This window comes from Lemur catta, chromosome 10 (genome assembly GCF_020740605.2).
Source record: "Lemur catta isolate mLemCat1 chromosome 10, mLemCat1.pri, whole genome shotgun sequence".
NCBI lineage: Eukaryota > Metazoa > Chordata > Mammalia > Primates > Lemuridae > Lemur > Lemur catta.
Genome location: NC_059137.1, coordinates 83,378,862 through 83,400,747, shown reverse-complemented (window position 1 = coordinate 83,400,747; position 21,886 = coordinate 83,378,862). Strand labels below are relative to the sequence as shown.

Below are 21,886 nucleotides of genomic sequence, written 5' to 3'. Positions count from 1 at the left end.
AGCAATAGAAAGAAGAAACTACTAATGCACGTAACAACATTGCTAAATCTTAATAAGATTATGCTGAGCAAAAGAAGCCAGGCACAGGAGGGTAGAGCTGTATCACATTATTCTATTTATGTGAAATTCTAGGAAAGATAACTAATCTAGAGGGATATAAAGCAGACCATTGATTGCCTAGGGATGAGAGGGGGAGGATCCACTGGGTAGAGGAATAAGGGAATGTTTTAGCATGATGGAATGTTCTATATCGAGATTGTGATGGTGTTTACAAAGCTCTGTAAATTTTCGGAACTCATCAAAATGTTCTAAAAATTTGTATACTTCATGCTATATAAGTTATACCTCAATACAGTTGATTTTAAAAATCATAAAATTGAATCCCCAGTGTGTTATGAGACCCAGTAGATTCTGAATTTGCCAAATGGCTTATTGACTTCACTACCTGGATATTTATTCTCTTTCCTCCTCTGTTATGGCTGTGACTTTGGACAAGTCAGTTCTCCTTTATGTGCCTTAGTTTCCTCATTTGTAAGAAGTGTATAATGATGGTAATTACCTATAATCATTTTTGGAGGCATTTTCTGAGTTAATCTGTCAGACACTTAAAATGGTGCCTAGCACAGAGTAAGCAATACATAATAACTATCACCATTATCTATTTTATTAGTATTATTAAAAATCAAATGTATGTGTTCTTTAAAAGAGCCTCAAGACAGATTATAGCTCATAATAAAAGGATAATTTAGGCCTGAAAGAGATTCAGCTTTGATGTGATGGGTATGTGGGAGTTGCTTTTATTATGGTCAACTATTTGAACTCTCTAATGAGACCATTTCTGAAAATTTTGACACCTCAGGGCTTCATGCTTCTATCAACTGCCTGACATGACTGAGACCAAACACTTTCTAAGTGTTGATTTTCCAAGGAATTCATTGCTTTTCCACAAAGAGAAAGCTCCCTAAATGACTCCATCCACCCCTACCTTCCCTCTGATGGAAGCTTTTAGAAGTTGGAACTAAGCTGGAATACTGTCAACTTTAGGTTTTTTGTTACAGTCCAAGGTAGAAGTTACACACCAGATGTATAAATATTCTATACAGAAATCACACTTCAGGATAGTACTAAAAGCACACACATACCCTTTAACTGTTTTCAGCATATAGTGGCCACTGTTGCCCCAAGTTCCATTTCCTTGTTATGCTGGAGGTGGTTTTATTTGTGCCCCATGATACATTTTAACACAGGAACTGCATTCTGAGTTCTCTGGGCAGTAGAGTTACATCACAGTGACCTCCACAAGAAAAGCTCATCAGTTGATTTTGCTCTAAGCATGGGCAGAAGGAATGAGGTTTTACATTTGTTATGGTTTCAGTGTGTCCCCCAAAGTTCATGTATTGGAAACTTAATCCCCAATGCAACAGTATTCAGAGGTGGGATACTTAAGAAGTGATTAGGTCATAACGGCTCTGCCCTCATGAATGGATCATTGTCACGATCACAGGAGCGGGTTCATTATTGAGAGAGTGGCTATATTATAAAAGCAAACTCAGCCCTCTCTTGCTGTCTCTCATGCATGCTTCTAACCATTTGATGCCTTTTGCCATGTTACTATGTAACAAGAAGGCCCTCACCAAATGTGGCCCCTTGATCTTGGACTTTCCAGCATCTAGAACCATGAGCCATATAAATGTCTATTCTTTATAAGTTGCCCAGTTTCCGTTATGCTGTTGTTACAGCAGCACAAAATGGACTAAGACAACATCATCCTTCACCACAGATGTGCCAGAACCTGGGGGGAAAAAAACACTATCATTTTAAGTATTAAAGGGAGCCCTGAGACTTTGAAGAGTTCATAGGGGCATGACTTGAGCCAGATTTTGAGAACTTCTCTTCTGGGTCAGTGGAGAATTTTGACAAGGATTCTGGGAAGAGACTGAGCTCAGTTCTTAGAGGCCATTCCATATTCCTAAGACAAGCTTAATTTCATCAATGGTATAAGTATGACCATACTTGTCAGGTGAGGTGAGGTGAAATTGAACCAAGTGATGAGACAAAGGCAATCTTTTATTTGGTACTATAATTTATTTTCATATGAAAATTACTAGAGCAGGACAGAAGACAGACAATAGTCACATAGGGAAAAATTATTGATTGTAAGTATGCAATAGAAACCATTAAGTGCCATCAATTTAAATTGATAAAACTTATTCTCTCACCAACACTTTATATCTGCATATATTTAAAATGAGGAATGAGGATTTCAGTACTTTTTCCCTTTGCATCATTTGCTTTGGTAACATCCTTGGAAAAGGCAAAATCTAGTGTTCACATCCCCATAAGAGGAAAAAAGAGTCTTATCCTGGGCCTGGAGACCAAGTGTTTGTCTTCCAGATGGTGACCGCCTAGCATGGGTAGCACAAAGATTCATGTCTTCCAACAGGCCTGCTAGATACCCAGCAAACCCCAGATGGCCAGGCTCTAGAAAAGCAAGTTGGACTACAAAGTTTGAGCAATTTCCCAAACCAGCATCTGGAAAGGACTCTTGAAAATCAGAAACTCTTGGGATTTCTGGTACCCCTTGATTTTTCAGAGAGGGAAAGTAATGGGCAGAGAATGATGTGGCATCTATGTGCCCCACCCCCAGTGGGAGCTTCATTTTGCAGGAAGCTGTGGAGATCAGGGACTTGCAGGGGCCTGGGATCATGGCACTTGCTTTTGCTGGTGGGCATCATGCACCACCGAAGCTGCTCAGGAGCCCTTCTACATACCCCCTCTTCTCGGTCTTTGTGAGCAAGACTGGCCTTAGCACCCAAAGGATAAAGTGGCCACTGCTGCAAACAAAAAGTATGACTTTAGCTATGGACCACACCTGAGTCTACCCTGCATTAAGCTTGGGCACATCAAACCTGCTTAATAGATGTATGCCAAAGAAGGAGGGCACAAATGATGTTCCTAATGAACACACTGGTAATTTGTTGTCATGTTATCCTATTTTTTATTGGAAAATAATGCAATTTTTTAAATTAACTCTAGTATATTAAACAATCTTGCAGCTACCTAAAAAAATAAAAAGAAGATGAAGAAAAACTCTAGTATAGCCAGACTCCTTGGCATGTTTTTTTTATCTTTTCATGTTATTTAGCTATAAATGTCCCCCTTAGTACTACTTTTTCTGCATACCATGAGTTTTGGTAAACTGTGTTTTGGTAAACTGTGTTTTCATCTTCATTTGTCCAAAGTATTTTCTGATTTCCCTTGTAATTTCTTCTTTGACCCATTGGTTGTTTAAGAGTATATTGTATAATTTCCACAAATTTTTGAATGTTAATTTTTCTTTGGTTTGTCACTTCTAACTTCATCCCATTGTGGTTATAGAAGAAATTTTGTATGGTATCTATTTTTTTCAATCCATTTAAGGCTTAATTTATGAACTAACATATAATCTATCCTAGAGAATATCCCATGTGCACTTGAGATTAACAGGTATTCTGCTGTTGCTAGGTAGAGTGTTCTGCATATGCCTATTAGTTCCAGTTGGTTTATTTTGTTTTTCAAGTCTTGTATTTCCTTATTTATCTTCTGTCTGGTTGTACTCTTCATTACTGACTGTGGGGTGTTAACGTTTCCAGCTGTTATTAATGTTACAGAACTATATTTCTCCCTTTGATTCTGTCAATTTTTGCTTTATATATTTTGACAGTCTGCTATTAGGTGTGTAAATATTTATAATTGTTATGTCTTCTTGCTTTATTGAAACTTGTATTAATTTATAATCTCCTTCCTTGTCACTTGTAGGCTTTTTTGATTTAAACTCTATTTTGTCTGACAATATAGCTACCATTGCTCTTTTTTGGTTGCTATTTGCATGAAATATCTTTTTCCATCCTTTTGCTTTTAACCAGTTTGTGACTTTGGATCTAAAGTGAGTCTTTTATAGACAGCATTGAGTCTCTTATAGATAGATAGAGTTAGATTATGTTTTTTATCCATTCTGTCCATTTCTCTCTTGATTGGAGAGTTTAATCCGTTTACATTTAAAGTAACTACTAATAAGAGGAACTTCTATTACTTTGCTATTCGTTGTCTGTATGCCTTATAGCTTTTTTGTTCCCCATTTCCTACACTTGTCATTTTTTGTGTTTAGTTGATTTTTGTAATTAGACATTTAAATTCCCTTTTCATTTTCTTTGTTTACATTCTGTAACTGCTTTCTTTGTGGTTACCATGAGTATTACATTTAACTTCCTAAAGTTATAATACTAATTTATGCCAATTTAACTTTAATAACACACTAAAACCCTGCTCCTATCCCCTTTCAGTTATTGATGTTACAAAATTACATCTTTATATAGTATCTAACCAAAAACACAGACTGATAATTTTTTATACATTAGTCTCATGAGTCATGTAGAAAACAAAAAGTTACAAAGTTACAACACTAACTTTTATGATTGTATATTTTCCTTTTTCAGAGATCCTTATTTTTTCATATGGCCTTGAGTTCCTTTCATTTAAATCTGAAAGACTCCCTTTAGCATTTATCACAGAAAGGTCTAGTTGTAATAAATTCCCTCAGCTTTTATTTACCTGGGAATTCCTTAATTTTTCCCTCTTTCTGAAGGACAGTTTTGCCAGATGTAGGACTCTATTTTTTTAATTTGCCTTTTTTATTGCATATATTTAAGGTGGACAACCTGATGTTTTGGTATACATAGTGAAATGATTACTATTAGGTCATTAAATATGAGATGTCCGATTTCGAATCAAAAGTGTAGTTTATTATATCTCAAACAAGAAACAGTACAATTAATCAAAGTATGCACCTAAACAGTCGACACAGTTTTCCCATCTTAAATGGTAGGTTGTTTATGCCAGTGAAGAAGCCTGGAGAGCCAGTGGTGATGTAATTGTGAAAGGCATTTTCCACAGCTTGTTGAGAATTGAATATTTTTCCTTGCAAGATGTGGTCCAAAGCCTGGATGAAGCGGCAGTCAGTTGTTGCAAGTTCTGGTGAATACTGTGGATGACAGAGTTTCCAAGTCCAGCCTGTGTAGTTTGGACAGTGTTCTTTGGGCGACATGTGGTCCAGCATCATCTTGCAAGAAGATTGGCCTGTCTCTATTGACCAGTTTTGGCTGCTTAATTGCAAGCATCCTCATCATTTCATCCAGTTGATTGCAGTAGACATCTACAGAATCGATTGACCAGTTTTCATGAAGCTGTAGTGGACAATACCAGCCTGGACCACCAAACAGACACCATTAGCTTTTCTTGATGAATATTCAGTTTTGGACTATGTTTCAGCACCATAATGCTTGTACTATGAAAATGTCTTCTAAATATGACCAGTCTGGCACAGAATCTTCTCTTCCTTCTCAAGGTCTTCTGCTCCATGTCCTCTAACCCACTGAACAAACGGTGGACAAGCGTCGCTTCCAGAGGTGGTCTAACAATTCCATTTCAAAAAGTCATTTCCAGAAGACATTCTTTTCCTATTTTTTTTTTTTTTATAACAAATGGGCATTTACAAGATGCGTTATTTTCTAACTCTATCCTATGTCGGCAACCTCTTTACATCTAGAAGGATTAGATGTAGTAAACGTTTTCTTTTAAAAGGTTTGGGGGAAAGTTGAGGGCAGCTTTCTCCTATTATATACACAGGACTTCTTCTATAATCAGCCAGTAAATCTTCCCAAAGGGTGGTGGGCATTTCCAAATGTGGGATGTTTTTTTCTTGTGTCTGGTGACGAAGGGAGACCAGCCGCCCGATGGCCCGCCGGCCGTCCCACCCGTCGTCATCCCGGCTCCGCTCCGCTTCCAGGCCCCAAGGCCTTTGTCCGTCGTTGTCTGGACCAAGTAGGGCTCGCCCGGCTGGGACAGCGCGGTCACAGCAAGACCCGGATCTGCGCCGCTCCACGAGGAGGTGACCGAGCTGGCGTCCACAGAGGGCTTTCTCGGGCGCTCCAAACCCTGACGGGCCGCCGTTCTCGCCCCGCCACGCCCGCCTCCCGCGGCGCCCCGTCCCGGAGGCTTGGAGGGGGCTCGGCCTAGCCGCCGTCATCAGGTCGCCGAGATGGGGCTGGCGGAGACGTTCGCCGCTGCTTCGGGGCCCGGCCGGGCCGGGGGCAGCCCCGGCGAGGGCTCCGGTGTCCGCAGGGCGGGGGCCCAGCTCACCCGGAGCTGCAGGGCCCGGAGGACCCGGAGGGCAGGGCTGGCCCCGCGGGAACTGGCTGCTCCGCGTCTCACCGCGCTCTCTCTTAATATTTTTTTAAATTACAGAATACTATGGGGGCACAAATGTTTAGGTTACATATATCGCCCTTGCCACACCGAGTCAGAGCTACTAGCACGCCCAGCCCCCAGGTGGTGCGCTCTGCACCCATTAGGTGTGACGATGCCCGTCCCCTCCCCCACCGCCTGCCCGACACCCGATGAGCTAGCGCTTCTTGTATCATCCTGGACGGAGCAGGAGCCCCTTCTTTAATTTTTTTTCCTGTCTCTCGTCCTCCCTCTTTTGGGACTTAAGTATTAGCTGCTTGAAGTTTTCTTATAGTTCACTGAGGTCTCAGATTTGTGAATCTTTTCTTTTGTGATGTCTAATCTGTGCTTCCTTTCATCCAGCGTACTTTTCATCTCTGACAGTGTAATTCGCATCTCCACAAGTACAATTTGGTTTTTAAAACATATCTTCCATACCTCTGCTTACCTGCTTGAGCTTCATTTTGGAACTCAGTTGAGTTACTTATAAACAGCTTGATCCTTTCCTGTCTTGCTTTTATGTTTTGGGCTAATTTCCCTCTCCTGAGTCAAGACCTTTCTGATTGTTCATTGTCCTGTGAAGTGTGAGTTTTTCCAACATGGCTCATGGGAAGGGACACTCTTCCTGGCACTGTGTGAGCACCAGGCACAGTTTCCTCTAAGTTTTTAGGACTTTTTTCCCTTGGTCTTGAGTAGTGTCCTAGCACCCATGCATCGTTCATCGCGCTTCTACATGCCCAAGAGGGATCTCTGCAGGTGTCCGTGGTTCTTTCCCTGTGCTGCTCTCTCCTCTCCCATGTTCTGTCCTGTGATCTCTGTCTGCCTTGGTTTTACTAGACTCTCAGCTTCATCACCCCTACCCAGGGAGTCTGGTAGACTCGACCTCAGTTTTTCTTCCCTGGGTCATGGGCTGGAGAGTCTGTCAAGGCAGGGAGCTAGGGCATTCATAAGGCTTCCTTCATATGTTTCCTGTCTTTCAGTGGTCACAGTGTTCATTGCCTGAAGTCCTCTGTCTTGAAAATCATTGTTCAATGTACTTTATCTTTTTGGTTTTGGTTGTTTCCAATAAGAAAGTAAATCTGTACCTGTTACTCTGTCTTGGCTAGAAGGAGATTGCAGTGGAGCTTCAGCACATGCTGTAGACCGGCTAGAATGCTTTCCTTCTCTCTGTGCTTAGCTGCTTCCTTGTCATCCTTTCTTTCTCACCTGAGCCCAGTGACCCCTCACCCTACCCCAGTCCCTGAGTTGCTAAAAATGGATAACACCCTGGGTGGTGGAGGGGCAGTTGGACACTGCCCTTCACCACCATTCCAGAATGGGCGTCTGGGCTGGGATACCCTCTGAAACCCCGGAATCCCCTCTTCCCAGTACCTGCTCCCTGCCAGTGACTCTGGGAGTGGGGCCAAGGAGGGACCTGGGGGTGGCTTTTCTTCTCATTTTTCCACACAGCAGGGAGAGCCGGGATGCTACCTGAAATGGAGAGTTCCAGGAGCCCGTGTGTGCCTGGGCGTTGACATCAGGAGTCTGGAATAGCAGTTCTTCTAAATCTGGCCTCTCTCTAAGACAAAATGACAAGAGAGGGCACTTGTGCCCTTGAACCACTGAGGGAAAATTTCTCTTGTGAACAAAGAGGGCAGGGCGGGCCCTAGTACTGGCCATGAAATGGGGATGCCCTTCCCAGCACGGCTGCAGGAACCATGTCTCCTCTGGCCCTACAGGATCCCTGAGCCCCTAAAATGGGACCATCCTGTAAAACTCCAAAGCAGCTGCTGGCTTCCTGTGCCAATCATTCTGGCCCCAAGGTTTATCTGGACTCAGTGGGTGCTAAGCTGAGGGGTCAGTTCCTCTCTGCAGCCTCCCTCCCTCTACCTCAGACAGGCAGCTGTGAAGCCAGCTCCACAGTGGAGGGACCAGGTGTAGGGACCTGTCCCCAGCTTCATTGAGGGGTCAGAAGGTGGTGATTTGGTGAGGATAAAGTAACAGGAGAACTTCATTCTTAAAGAAACACTATGCATAAATATCCCTGGTATTAATGAAAGGAAAAAAACCAGGATAAGGTGAAGTGCTATAAAATGCTGTGAGATTTAATCATTCAATAATTGTTCTAAATTATTAAACGTGACCATCGTATGATGATATGATTGGCTGTTGCTGTGCATTATTAATGTGGCAGCATAAACTCCAGGAACACTGTATGCTCATTAATTAATCACCAGGTCAGCCCTGAAGGGAGCTCGTTGGCATCTTGCCAAGTGTGTGGTAGGTGTTGACACCTCAAGAGTGTTAGAGTGACAAAAGTCATGGCTAAGACTACATAGTGGGCTCAGGCAGAGTGAGCTGAGAGCTCTCAGGGGTCATCTCTCCTCGTTCCACCCCTGTCCTTTCCACATGGCTCCAGCATCTTCCCTCATCAGTGGCAGGAAGACAGACCTAACCCAAAGGAGGCAGGTGGCCCAGACAGGGAGAAGCTGGGAGCCTGGGCCCTGGAGCTGGAGGTTAGGAGAGTCCGCCTGGCTCAGAGCGTTGAGGACCTGGAGCGGGAGCTGCCCCTGCTCTGAGGGCAGCTCAAATGTGGTGGTCAGGGGAGCTCACTCAGCCAACGTGGCTTGTGGTAGCTACCTGGAAGTGGTAGAGCTAGGATTCACATCTGGAACTGTCCGACTCTAAACCAACTACGCTATGTGGCTCATATGTTGGTTGTATCATAAGTATTAACATTTCTGAGATCTAGTGGTTTCTCTACCCACATCTTAACCAGAAAGGACGCATGTCCATCATTCTCAGTGTTCTCTGCTCAGTGTTCTTCATTCTTCCTTGTTGATCTGCATTTCCATCTAAAATCATTTTCCTTTAGTCTGAAGAATCTCCCCATTGGCATTTCTTGTCATGTAGGTCTGCTGGTGACAGATTCTCTCACGTTATAGTTATCTGAAAATGTCTTTATTTCACCCATTTTTAGTGGATATGTTTACTGAATATAGCACTCTGAGTCCATAATTTTTTCCTTTCAGCATTTTAAAGCTGCCATTCTAATATTGTCTGGTGTCCATTGTTTCTAATGAGGAGTCAGCATTCATTTATATTATTGTTTCCCCAATACACAATGTCTTTTTTCCCTCTACTGGGTTTTTACTTTTTTTAAGAGACAGGGTCTTGCTATGTTGCTCAGGCTGGAGTACAGTAGCTATCTATTCACAGGCACAATCCTACTACTGATCAGCACAGGAGTTTTGACCTGATTCTTTTATGACCTGGGCCAGTTCACCTCTCCTTAGTCAACTTTTTGGTCCTCCACTCCCAAGAGGTTAGATACCGATGAAAAACTTAGAGCAGATACCCGATCAGCATAGCTCACAACAGCCCAGAATTACTAGGGTCACACGATCCTCCTGCCTGAACCTCCTGAGTAGCCTTGGCCTCCCAAACTGTTAGTATTTACAGGCATGAACCACTGCACCTAGCTCTTTATATTTAGTTTTCAGCAATTTCACTATGTCAAATAAAAATAAATCTGTACTTGGATAAGGAGAGCTTTTATTCATAAAGACTATTGCAATAGAACAGCCTCAAGATCTGCAAGTGTTTCCAAATCAAACAGAAAAAGGCTTTCTTTTATAGGGAGGGGTAAGCAGAGCTAGCAGGGACTTCAGGCAAGTAGCAGGGGTGAAGCAGGTGGCAAAATTAGGGCATTTGAACAGGAAATACTTTTCTCTGTGGTTGGTTGACACTTGGGATGACTGTTAAGGGAGGTTGTTTTGCACCTTAGTGCTGCTCTAGCTTCCGGATGAGCCAAGGATTAGGGGCCTGAGGTGAGGAGAGGAAGCTGACCAGTTTTGTCAAATCAAGGGTAGATTACATATTTGTGAGCACTCAGTCAGCTGTGATGTAGGTGTTGTTTTCTTTTTATTTATCCTCCTGGGGTTTACTGAGCGTCTTGGATGCAGGTTAGTGATTTTCACTGGAAAATTTTCAGCCATTATTTCTTTAAAATTTTCCCCCCAATCTCCTCCTCATCCCTCCTCTTGGGACTCCAGTTACATGTGTATTTGAACACTTGATATTGTCTCACAAGTCACTGTGACTCACCTTTTAAAAAAAAATTTCATTTCTCTCTAATTTTCAGATTAAATAATTTCTATTGCTCTCTGTTCAAGTTCACTGTTTTTCTTCTGCAATTTCATACTTTCTGTTAAGCCTATCTAATGAATTTTCATTTCAGATGTTGTGCTTTTCATTTGTTGGATTTCCATTTGGTTCACTCTATATAAGTTTCCATTTTTCTGCTTTGAGTTTACATCTCCATTCATTATAGTCTTTTCCTGTGTCCTTGAACACATTTTAATATTAACATAGCAATTTTAAAGCCTCTAGGCTACTAATTCCAACATCTGGGACATTGTGACAGCTTTTTTTCTTAATTACAAATTATACTTTTCTACACATGCCTGGTAATTTTTTATCTTATGCTGGATATTTTAATAGTACAATGTAAGGAGTCTGAATTTTGTTGTCTACCTTAATGAATGTTGAGTTTTGTTCTGGTATACTGTTAAATGTCTTGCAGTTCTTTTTGATCTTATCAGTTTTGGTTTTATACTTAAGACAGGCTTATTTCTCTTTTGCAATTCATCCCATGGCAGTATAGCATTTATGTAGTGTAGTCCTTATTCCTGAGGCATCAACTAAACCGCCAAGGCACTCAGTGAAGTCTCTCCTGTTTGTCTGAACCAGAACTTCACCTTCTCCCCGCCATGACCTCTAATACCTGAGTTTAGCTGTCAGCACTGCAGCCGCCACTCTCTGCTACTGTGATGCTTTGAAAGAAAAGATGAAGCATTCTCTTTGGCAGCATTTGTTTCTACAGTATCTTTGAGAATACTTTCCCTTCTGGAGCCCGTATGAAGTGCAGTGGATTATCCTAGATAAGAATGTTTGGCTTTCAGTCAGCTGCAAGCAATAGACAATTTTCAATGTGAATGATTCTAGCAGAGAATTTTGGAGGGTACAAAATGAGGTTCTCCTGTAAGATCTGTAAGAAAATCAGAATAATTCAGGAGCAGTGGAGAATTTATCTAAACTGAGTTTGGTTTTTATTCTTTTCCAATCTTGTATGGATGAGGTAGCGACTTTTTCTTTTTCTTTTTTTTTTCCCACATCATATTTATTTATTTTTGCATTTAATTTTTTTTATTTCAGCATATAACAGGAGTACAAATGTTTAGGTTACATATATTGCTTTTGCCCCCCCACCCCAAGTCAGAGCTTCAAGCATGTCCATCCCCCAGACAGTGCATACCACACTCATTAGGTATGAATATACCCCCTCCTTCCACCTTCCATCTGCCTGACACCTGATGAATGTTATTACTATATGTGCACTTATGTGTTGATCAGTTAATACCAATTTTATGGTGAGTACATGTGGTGCTTGTTTTTCCATTCTTCCAGCTCTATCCAGGATAATACAAGAGGTGCTACATCACCATTGTTTTTTGTGGCTGAGTAGAACTCCATGGTATACGTATACCACATTTTATTAATCCACCCATGTATTGATGGGCACTTGGGTTATTTCCACATCTTTGCAATTATGAATTGTGCTGCTATAAAGATTCTAGTGCAGATGTCTTTTTTATAGAATGTCTTTTGTTCCTTTGGATAGATGCCCAGTAATGGGGTTGCTGGATCAAATGGTAGTTCTACTTGAGTTCTTTGGGGTATCTTCATATTACTTTCCACAGAGGTCGCACTAGTTTGCAGTCCCACCAGCAGTGTATGAGTGTTCCTGTCTCTCCACATCCATGCCAATATTTATTGTTTGGGGGCTTTCTTTTTTTTTCGAGACAGAGTCTCACTCTGTTGCCCAGGCTAGAGTGCTGTCGCATCAGCCTAGCTCACAGCAACCTCAAACTCCTGGGCTCAAGCAATCTTACTGCCTCAGCCTCCCGAGTAGCTGTGACTGCAGGCATGCGCCACAATGCCCAGCTAATTTTTTCTATATATTTTTAGTTGTCCAGCTAATTTCTTTGTATTTTTAGTAGAGACGGGGTCTTGCTCTTGCTCAGGCTGGTCTTGAATTCCTGAGCTCAAACAATCCACCCACCTCAGCCTCCCAGAGTGCTAGCATTACAAGTGTGAGCCCGCACCTGGCCTTGTTTGGGGACTTTTTGACAAGGGCTATTATCACTGCAGATTGTGATATCTCACTGTGGTTTTGATTTGTATTTCCCTGATGACTAGAGATGTTGAGCATTTTTTCATCTGTTTTTTGGCCATTAATCTATCTTCTTTTGAAAAGTTTCTGTTCATGTCCTTTGCCCACTTGTTGATAGGGTTGTTTGATTTTTTTCTTGCTGATTTTCCTGAGTTCTATATAGATTCTAGTTATTAGCCCTTTATCTGATGTGTAGCATGTGAATATTTTCTCCCATTCTGTAGGTTGTCTGTTTGCTCTCATGATAGTTTCCTTGGCTGTGCAGAAGCTTTTTAATTTGATCAGGTCCCATTTGTTTATTTTTGTTGTTGCTATGATTGCCTTTAGTGTCTTCTTCATAAATTCTTTGCCTAGGCCAATGTCTATAAGAGTTTTTCCAACATTTTCTTCTAGAATTCTTATACTTTCACACTTAGGTTTAAGTCTGTTATCCACGGTGAGTTGATTTTTGTGAGAGGTGAAAAGTGCAGATCCTGTTTCAGTCTTCTACATGTGGCTATCCAGTTTTCCCAGCACCATTTATTGAATAAGGATTCTTTTCCCCAGTGTATGTTATTGTCTGCTTTGTCAAAGATTAGATGGCTATATGAGGATGGCTTTATATATGGGTTCTTAGTTCTGTTGCATTGGTTTATGTCTCTGTTCTTGTGCCAGTACTATGCTGTTTTAGGTACTATAGTCTTATAGTATTGCTTGAAGTCTGATAAATTGATGCCTCCCAATTTGTTCTTTTTGCTTAAGATTGCTTTTGCTATACGGGGTCTTCTTTTGTTCCATAAAATGTCTATACTACCCAAAGTGATCTACAGATTCAGTGCAATCCATATTAAAACACCAACATCATTTTTGCAAATCTGGAAAAAATAATCCTATGCTTCATGACTTTTTCTAATTACAGGAAGATTGTTTAAGGTGATGATAGTTGGTAGTTAAGACTGAGGTTAAGAGCCTTACACAGACACTTGAGGCTTTATATAATTCATTTGTTTAGCTGAATACAGGAAAGGTGACAATATCCACTAAGAACCACATAGATTTAATATAATTTTATTTAAAATATTAGATTGATGTTTGGTAAAACATGACAAGAAATATCAAAACAGAAAAATAAGATTGTTAAGAATTGTTTTGAATAAAATAAGGCTGTTTATATTTTTTGAGACTCACCCCACTAGATGAAAAAATTAAGCCACAGTAACTTCCTAACTGGTCCACTGTCATTGACTGTGAACACCCCGTAACCCCCAGTGAATCCATCTTCCGCACTGCAGCAAATGTGAGCTTATGATGCTGTTCAGTGACTTCCCATTGCTCTTAAGATAAAGCAAAGCTCTTCAGCAGGTCTTACAGGACCCTGCACTGTCTGGTCCCCACCCACCTCTTCAGGTACATCTCTCGTGAGATCACTCCTCACTTGCTCAGCTCTGACCATGTGGCCTTTCTTTAACCCCTTATTCCTGTCTTATTGCCTTGTGCCATGGGCAATATCCCTCTGTCATCTCTGCCTGGAAAGCTTTTCCCTCCCCATCTTCACGTAGACAATTCCCAATCCTTTAGATATCAAGTATATCTTAGGGAATCCTCCTCTGACCTTATGGTCTAGGCCACATCCTGCACTTGTGGGCACAGTGTGTGAACTCCTTTGAAGCATATGTCCCGGTTGCAGCCCACAGTTGGGGGGAGGCATTTTAAGTTTGTTGATTAATAGTATCCCAGTCTCTTGAGGGTAAATGATCTCTTTTAGATACCTGTCCTGAGAATAAAGTTTTGGATCTTTCAGACTTCATTTCTTCCTCTAAGATGGCACCTGGATATTAAGAGTAGCTTAGGCCGGGCGCGGTGGCTCACGCCTGTAATCCTAGCTCTGGGAGGCCGAGGCGGGTGGATCGCTCGAGGTCAGGAGTTCGAGACCAGCCTGAGCAAGAGTGAGACCCCGTCTCTACTAAAAATAGAAAGAAATTATCTGGCCAACTAAAAATATATATACAAAAAAAATTAGCCGGGCATGGTGGCTCATGCCTGTAGTCCCAGCTACTCGGGAGGCTGAGACAGTAGGATCGCTTAAGCCCAGGAGTTTGAGGTTGCTGTGAGCTAGGCTGACACCACGGCACTCACTCTAGCCGGGGCAACAAAGTGAGACTCTGTCTCAAAAAAAAAAAAAAAAAAAAAAGAGTAGCTTAATACATCTTATCACTGAGCCTCGGGGAAACGGGAAGCAAATGCCAGGGGGCTTGGGGTCGTAGGTGACAGGGGTCAAAGAAAGGAGAGGCAATCTCTATTCCTGAGGAAGGGTGAGTCTGACGTCTGGAGAGACTGCATCAGGCACAGCCTTTTTTTCTTTTTAACCTCAGATCAACCTCCGATGGGGCCACAGACAGTGGTGCCTCCCAGGAGCCCAGGGGCCCATCTCCACTGCCATCTCCCGCCTCCACCGGAGCCGCGCCAGGACTCTTAGAGGCTCGGGAATGAAATGTTTCCCTAAGAAATCCACCTAGTGGTGAACCCCCTGCCACTGTTGTGTAGTGAAAATTTCAGTGAGCTCCTGTGTATTCTCCTCACCCTTCACGTCAAGCTATTTTCACTGGCTCTCTAGGCTTTTATACTTTAAATGTTTTCTATAAATGAAAAATATGTTCTAAATATGTGTATTTGGTTCGATGTTTGACATTTTATTGAACTGGGGAGAAACGGTGTCTGAGAGTCAGGATCTCCTGAGGTCTAAGTAACTCAGCCCTAAAAAGTCCTCGCTTGGAGCCTGTGACACAGAAGCAGGAAGGGTTGCTGCTGGAGGGAATTGGTTATGTTGGGCTAGGAGTGGGTGCGAACATGCTGGAGGAGGAGGCGGGGGAGGTAGGACTTTAAGATTGCAGCTACTAGGCAATTAATCAGAGTGAAATTGTATGTCCTAATCTTTCAAACCTGGGACTTGTTACCTTATATGATAGAAGGGACATTGCAGTGTGATTCAAGGCAAGGACGTGAGATGGGGAGAGTATCCCAGGTTATCCAGGTGGGCCCGATGTGATCACAGAGGTCCTTACAGGGGAAGGCAGGAGATCACAGTGACTAGCAGGAGATGTGACAGCGACGGAAGCGAGAGGTTGCAGTGATGTGAGGACGGGGTCTCGAGCCAAGGACCGAAGGTGGCCCCTAGAAGCTGAAGAAGGCAAGGAAACCGATTATTCCCTCAGAGCCTGCAGGGAACCAGCCCTGCCAACACCTGACTTTAGCCCAAATGAAACTGATTTCAGACTTCTGATCTTTAGAACTCTAAGAATACATTTGTTTTATTTTAAGCCACTAAGTTTGTGATAATTTGTCAAAGCAGCAATTGGATATTAATACACCATCTTTGAGGAGGTATTGAACTGACCAAAGCTTCAGCAAACTGAAATGAGGCCTAGGACTCTCTAAGGGGCTTCAGTTAGAGCCCTTGGAGACCCCACACCTGCTCCCTCAAACGCTGCCCCCCAGCATAGATGGCACCGCAGCGCACACACTGGAGTGGGGCAGGGAAGCCCCAGCCTTCCGGAGGAATTAGCTGGGCTTGTTCCGGGGTGTAAGGAACAGTCACTCTCAGGTGATGGTGCTTCAGTGTACATGGGGATGGGAGGAGGCATCAGAAGTTCATTCAGATATCCCAGTAGTCACTCGGGATTTAGTGCTTTGGCGAAGAAGGTATTCTGGAGACGTCATGGAAAACATGAACCATCATGGAGGGACCCAGACCTGTTTGACCCATGACCTGCCCTCTCTGGAAGAATCTGTACTCACCATAAACAGAATCTGCACTTCCCAAGAGTTCTAGGAGATGGGATAGGTCAGTTTCCTGGCATCCTGTGAGGAAACAGAGTAAGAGAAACTCTTTCATTGCAGCTGGGAATGCAAAGTGGTGTAGCTACGTTAGAAGACAGTTACCAGGCCCTTACAAAACTAAACATACAATTAACACATGACTCAGCAATTGTACTCCTTGGTATTTATCCAAATGAGTTAAAAACTTGCGTCTACACAAAACCTGCACATGGATGTTTATTGCAGTTTTATTTGTAATAGCCAAAACTTAGAAACAACCAAAATGCCCTTCAGTAGGTGCATGGATAAACTATGGTACATCTGGACGATTGAATATTACTCAGAGCTAAAAAGAAGTGAGCTGTCAAGCTGTGAAAAGACATGGCCAGCCCCGCATGGCCTCTGCCATGGCAAGTAGTAGAGCTGACTTTTTGGAGAAATTCTGATAAGATATGCCAAGCTCTGCAAGAGAGTTTGAAGATTGCATTGTAGTCAAGAATGTACAATGAAATTACTGCATGCAGCAGTGTAGAAAATTTTCCTTTTTAAAAAAATTAGAAAACCATAGCTTTATAAATCAGTGGAAAATGACTTACTACAGAGAGAACTATCAGATGTGTTTATATCACATCTTACTTTCTTTCAAGGGCTCTAATGCTTTGGCATTGTGGTATTCTTATTTATGTATTCCTTATTTATAGCTCTGATAGCTTTAATTTTCTAAGCAGTCTTTCTATCAGATGTGCACGTCTGCTGTGCCTGGTTGAAATATAGTGGAACCCATCAGTAGTGATGTGGAGTAGTTATGACTTGTGGACATTTCCATAATAAACTTTAAGTTTGAATTATTTGTGCATAAAAACTGTGAATTTATGTTGTATTGGGCTGGAGGTTGATAGGATTTCAGCTGACATTTGTGAATTTTGGTTTAGACTCATTATATATATATCAGAATCTTGCTTTTTAAAACATTTCTTGTAATCTGCTCTTTAAGAAAAAAATATTTAGTTTTTAAAACAACTTTTTGGCAGTTAAATAACGTAAACCAGATCTACTTTTGTATTGATTGAAAAATAAAATTTTTCCAGGGGAATGGGGGGGTATGGGCAATATATATAACCTGAACTTTTGTACCCCCATAATGAGCTGAAATAAAAAAAAAAAAGAAAGAAAAAAATTTTTTAGAAACTTAGATTTTAAAGGAAATGACTGTGCTTAGCTTAGCATTATTGGTAGTTTGAATCATTTAAATCTAATGAAAATGTTAATTAAGAAGTTTTTTTAAGTTTTATACTATATAAATGAAGGCCTAAAAATAATGCATAAAATGAAACATAGCCAACATTTATAATTCCTGCTTACTTTTATTATAATACATAAAAGTAATTTGAGTGCTTACCTGATGAATCTTGAGTGGTTATTTAATAAATCACTGATAGGCTGTGTGTTTCAACAGATATTTAATATTTTCTGAAGAAATAAGTATTTGCAGTCACTAAAAACTAAATAATCTAATGTTCTGTATCAGGAATTATAAGTATGGCTTTTTGAAATCATTTTCTGTGTCATTATTTTTACCCTTAATGCTTTAACTCATCAAAGTGAGGATTCAAGAATAAACTTGAGAAAATCTGGGATAATATTGATTCTTTTCCTATAACCAAACCTCAATGGATTTATTTTTTTGGCAAGACTAATACAGATTTAATCTGATTTTATTGTTCCTTAAATTTTAGATTATGTTAGATACCATTTAAATGACAGTACAAGCATTCACTCTTTAGTAGCATTTTTTGTTTTTCAGACAAGCTGAAGTACTTTTAATAAGACTTAGTAATATTTAAATAGCAACCTTCTCTGCTACTCTTTTTTAAAAATCTAGGCTTTTGACTGTTTTAACTTTTTCAATGCATGACATTTTTACCAAGTGCACTGCATGGTCTATTATTGGTAGAATAGATTGGGAGACAATAAGAACTTGTGATAAGTCATTTGATTGATAATAAACACTGCAAATACAGCATGTTATTTATAAAATCATAGAGTGCTTTTATTAAGCTCCAAAAATGTATATATAATTCTAGGCCATGACAGTTGAGTTTTATTTATGACTTTGTAGATTAAGTTATTTGTGTATGAAACAAAGCATGAAAAGATATTGAGAAGGGATTATGTTTACAGAGGACTTCTTTAATGTGTCACATTTGTTATATGTAAGCATATTTTTAATGCATGCTTAAGTTATGTTTAAAAAAACAAACAAAATGATACAATTGCAGTGTTGTGCTTGTTGTCAGTGACAATAATAAAACTGTTTTGGTGGTAAAAAAAAAAAAAAAAAGACATGGAGGAACTTGAAATGCATGTTACTAATGGAAAGAAGCCAATCTGAAAAGGCTACATATATTGGATGATTCTAACAAAATGACATTCTGCAAAGGGCAAAACTATGGAGACAGTAAAAAGAACAGTGGTTAGCTGAGCATGGTGGTACATGCCTGTAGTTCTAGCTACTAAGAGGATGAGGCAAAAGGATTGCTGGAGGCCAGGGGTCTGAGGCTATAGTTGCCATGATTATGCCTATGAATAAGCACTGCACTCTAGCCTGGGCAACATAGCAAGACCCCATCTCTTCAAAAAAAAAGAACAGAGGTTGGGGAGAGGGATGAATAAATAGAGCACAGAAGATTTTTAGGGCAGTCAAACTATTCTGTATGATATAATGGTGGATACATGTCATTATATACATTTGTCAAAACCCATAGAATATATTAATACAATACCAAGAGTGAACCCTAATGCAAACTGTGGGCTTTGAGTGATAATGATGTGTCAGTGTAGGTCCGTCAGTTATAAAAAATGTACCACTTTGATGTGGGATGCTGATCATAGGGGAGGTTGTACATGTGGGAGGCATAGGATATATGAGAACTCTCTGTACCTTTCATTCAAATTAGCTGTGAACCTAATACTGCTCTAAAATATAAAATTAATTAATTAATTTCTTTATTAATTTATTTATGTAGAGACAAGGTCTCACTCTATCACCCAAGCTGGAGTGCAGTGGTGCAATTATAGCTCACTGCAACCTCCAACTCCTGGGCTCAAGCAAACCTCCTGCCTCAGCCTCCCAAGTAGCTGGAACTACAAGTACATGCCACCATGACTGGCTGATTTTTAAAAATTTTTTTTAGAGATGGGGTCTTGCTATGTTGCCCAGGCCACTCTCAAATTTCTGTCCTCAAGCAATCCTCCTGCCTTGGCCTCCAAAAGTGCTGGGATTATATGCCTGAGTCATTGTACCCAGACTAAAGTCTTTTTTTTTTTAATTTATACTTATTTCCCATTAACACAAAGGATAATAGGCTTTTTGTTTAACTCATTTGAGTATGTAATTATATATCTTTCAATTATGCTGAAAATTTTGGTTCCTATGATATTAACAGTGATTACTTCTTTGCTTTACCTGCAGAATACATAATACTCTTGAAAGAACAATGCCTATGTATTGACTACTGACAATAAGACTACTGAACAGAATTTAAGCTTTTTTAGCATTCTTTTTGATCTTGGAATATATTCTCCTAGGCATGTACAGTCAAAATGCTATGTTTTAGAGTCATCTGAAGTACTTCAATGTGTAGTTTATGCCAACAGCTTGATGCACAGCTGTATTCATTTATATTTATTTGTTTTCAAGTTTTAGGGATTTCCTGCCTTTGTTTTAATTTTGCTTTTTAATTATGTAAAACATTTACATGGCTCCAAAGTCAAGATTATAAAACAAAGACCATTCAAAGAAATTTAGCCTCATTTTTATCTCCTCCCAACAATTTCTTCTCTCCCTCTTTAGATAGCCAGTGTTTAGTTTTGGTTTATCCTTTCGTTGTTTCTCTTTGAAAATATAAGCAAATGTATTTAAACCTTCCTCTCCCTCTTTCTTATACAAAAATTGCATGCCATAAAACTATTTTACATGCTACTTTTTTTACTTAATAGTATATCTTAGAGATGACTCAATATCTGACTCTATTGATGTATAAAGATCTTCTTTGCTTATTTTTGCAGCTGCATAGTACTCATACTCAACTAAATAAATGTAAATTTTTTGGTTTCCAATGATAGAATTTTGGGTTACATTAATTTCCTGCTACTATGAATAACACTGAAATGTGTGGCGAGAGTGTTCCAGTATTACATCAGCAAAATGGTGGGTGAGGAAGCCCTGGATCCTCCTTCCTCCCACAAACATACCAATTCAGCAACAATTCATGGCAAACATTTCCGTTGTAAGAAATCCAGAAACTTACTGAATGGCTTCAATACCTCAAATGAACACAAAACCAGACTCACTGAGGCCAGTAGGGAGATTTGGGACACACTTTTCCAGAACCTTTAGCCCCAGCACAGGGCCATGCAATCAAAAAGAGACCTCGCCTATCTCACAGCTTCTTTCAGGGGAGAGAAGGGGTTGGTTCATGCATCCAATGCTCCAACTTTTCCAAGGGGGCTTCTCAGAGAGCTGACTTGTATCTTGCCACCCTTAGAGCTCAGACAAGAGTGGTACAGTCTATACTCTTAAGGGAAAATAGAGATGGCAGCTTGGGCTGGCAGATGCCATAGATCTTATCCTTCCTCATGACAGAGTGAGCAGATAAAAAATCCCAGCTATCAGCTTCCCCCTGGGGAGTGAAAGATTTGATCTACCTGTCCAATGCTCCAACTTCTCCAGGGTTTCCCAGAACACTGGCAGTAATCTTGTCAGTCTTGGAACTGATGGGTCTGGCAGTGTAGCCTCCTCAGGGAGAATGGAGATAGTGGTGTGGACTGGCAGATGTCATAGCTTCTCCCACTGGCTCAGCACAGAGGAAGCGGACAAAAACCACACATGCCTGCTTGTTCCTGGGGAAGGAAAGAGTTGGTAGATGCCCCCAGAATCTCTGGCCAGGCAGATTGGTAGGGGTCTTCTTAATGAGTCCAGCCATGGAAGCCTGGAGAAGTACCTGGTTTCTATTAATATAATGCACAGATATCAACACAGAGAGATAAAGAAAATGAAGAATCAGGCAATGATTTTCAAACAGAAAAAATGAGATAAATCTTCAGAAACTGACTCTAATGGAATGGAATTATTTATCTAACAGACATTGCAAAATAACCATCATAAGGAAGTCGTTAAGAGAGCAACATTTGGTCCGGCACGGTGGCTCATGCCCGTAATCCTAGCACTCTGGTAGGCCGAGGCGGGAGGATCGCTCAAGGTCAGGAGTTCAAGACCAGCCTGAGCAAGAGCAAGACCCCGTCTCTACTGAAAAAAAATATAGAAAGAAATTATTTGGACAGCTAAAAATATATATAGAAAAAAATTAGCCGGGCATGGTGGCACATGCCTGTAGTCCCAGCTACTCGGGAGGCTGAGGCAGAAGGATTGTTTAAGCCCAGGAGTCTGAGGTTGCTTTGAGCTATGCTGATGCCATGGCACTCTAGCCAGGGCAAAAGAGCGAGACTCTGTCTCAAAAAAAAAAGAAAAAAAAAAGAGAGAGAGAGAGCAACGTTTGAACAAAGTGAGAACTTCAAAAAAGAAATAGAAAATACTAAAAAGTACCAAATGAAAAT

General features: G+C 40.8%; 1 long non-coding RNA gene across 1 annotated transcript; it reads right to left on the bottom strand.

Annotated features, from left to right (window-relative positions):
• Nucleotides 1-14,656: 14,656 nt before the first annotated feature.
• Nucleotides 14,657-21,331, bottom strand: LOC123645820. The gene is made up of 3 exons (XR_006737715.1): nt 20,978-21,331; nt 16,250-16,312; nt 14,657-15,632 (listed from the first exon to the last, which is right to left on the bottom strand). It is a non-coding gene; the product is annotated as an uncharacterized LOC123645820 (long non-coding RNA).
• Nucleotides 21,332-21,886: the final 555 nt, after the last annotated feature.